The sequence below is a fragment of the Arachis duranensis genome, chromosome 10, assembly GCF_000817695.3.
Source record: "Arachis duranensis cultivar V14167 chromosome 10, aradu.V14167.gnm2.J7QH, whole genome shotgun sequence".
Lineage (NCBI taxonomy): Eukaryota > Viridiplantae > Streptophyta > Magnoliopsida > Fabales > Fabaceae > Arachis > Arachis duranensis.
Genome location: NC_029781.3, coordinates 69,338,934 through 69,340,771, shown reverse-complemented (window position 1 = coordinate 69,340,771; position 1,838 = coordinate 69,338,934). Strand labels below are relative to the sequence as shown.

At 40.4% G+C, this 1,838-nt stretch overlaps 1 non-coding gene across 1 annotated transcript; it reads right to left on the bottom strand.

Moving 5' to 3' along the window:
- Nucleotides 1-344: 344 nt before the first annotated feature.
- Nucleotides 345-452, bottom strand: LOC127743326 (small nucleolar RNA R71). Its single transcript, XR_008004718.1, has one exon. It is a non-coding gene; the product is annotated as a small nucleolar RNA R71 (small nucleolar RNA).
- Between the last annotated feature and the right edge of the window lie 1,386 nt (nucleotides 453-1,838).

Sequence of the window (1,838 nt, the reverse complement as noted above, 5' to 3'; positions counted from 1 at the left end):
CACATACTTCCAATTTTTATGGAAGAAGCATCTCAATCAATGCCATTAGAGCAAACAATTTTGAGCTGAAACCTCAACTAGTTGCTCTAAAGCAATAGAACTGCAAGTTTCATGGACTTTCATCAGAAGATTCCTATCAGTTTTTAACTGAATTCTTGCAGATCTGTGATACTGTTAAGACTAATAGAGTAGATCCTGAAGTCTACAGGCTCATGCTTTTCCCTTTTGCTGTAAGAGACAGAGCTAGAACATGGTTGGACTCACAACCTAAAGATAGCCTGGACTCTTGGGATAAGCTGGTCACGGCCTTCTTGGCCAAGTTCTTTCCTCCTCAAAAGCTGAGCAAGCTTAGAGTGGATGTTCATACCTTCAAGCAAAAAGATGGTGAATCCCTCTATGAAGCTTGGGAAAGATACAAGCAGTTGACTAAAAAGTGTCCTTCTGTCATGCTTTCAGAGTGGACCATTTTGGATATATTCTATGATGGTCTATCTGAGTTTTCCAAGATATCACTGGACCATTTTGCAGATGGATCCATTCACCTAAAGAAAACACCTGTAGAAGCTCAAGAACTCGTTGACATGGTTGCAAATAACCAATTCATGTAAACCTCTGAGAGGAATCCTATGAGTAATGGGACGCCTCAGAAGAAGGGAGTTCTTGAAATTGATGCTCTGAATACCATATTGGCTCAGAACAAAATATTAACTCAGCAAGTCAACATGATTTCTCAGAGTTTGAATGGATTGCAAAATGCATCCAACAGTACTAAAGAGACATCTTCTGAAGAAGAAGCTTATGAGAACCCTGCAATGGCAGAAGTGAATTACATGGGTGAAGCCAATGGAAACACCTATAATCCCTCATGGAGAAATCATCCAAATTTCTCATGGAAGGATCAACAAAAGCCCCAACAAGGCATTAATAATGGTGGAAGAAACAGGCTTAGCAATAGCAAGCCTTTTCCATCATCTTCTCAGCAACAGACAGAGAATTCTGAGCAGAGCCCCTCTAGCTTAGCAAACATAGTCTCTGATTTATCTAAGGCCACTTTAAGTTTCATGAATGAAACAAGGTCCTCCATTATAAACTTGGAGGCACAAGTGGGTCAGCTGAGTAAGAAAATCACTGAAACTCCTCCTAGTACTCTCCTAAGCAATACAGAAGAGAATCCAAAAAGAGAGTGCAAGGCCATTGATATTATCAAAATGGCCGAATCCAAGGAGGAAGGGGAGGACGTGAATTCCAATGAGGAAGACCTCATGGGACGCCCCCCAAACAGAAAGGAGTTCCTTATTGAGGACTTAAAGGAATCTGAGGCTTATATAGAGACCATAGAGATTTCATTAAACTTACTTCTGCCATTTATGAGCTCTGAGAACTATTCTTCCTCTGAAGAGGATGAAGATGTAAATGAAGAGCAAGTTACTCAATATCTAGGAGCCATCATGAAGCTGAATGCCAAGTTATTTGGTAATGAGACTTGGAAAGATGAACCTCCCTTGCTCATTAGTGAACTAAATACATGGGTTCAGCAAACTTTACCTCAAAAGAAACAAGATCCTGGTAAATTCTTAATATGCTGTACCATAGGCACCATGACCTTTGAGAAGGCTTTGTGTGACCTGGGGTCAAGTATAAATCTTATGCCACTCTCTGTAATGGAGAAACTAGGGATCTTTGAGGTACAAGTTGCAAGAATCTCATTAGAGATGGGAGAGAAGTCAATAAAACAAGCTTATAGATTGGTAGAGGACGTGTTAGTGAAGGTTAAAGGCCTTTACATCCCTGCTGATTTCATAATCCTAGATACTGGGTAGGATGAGGATGAATGCATC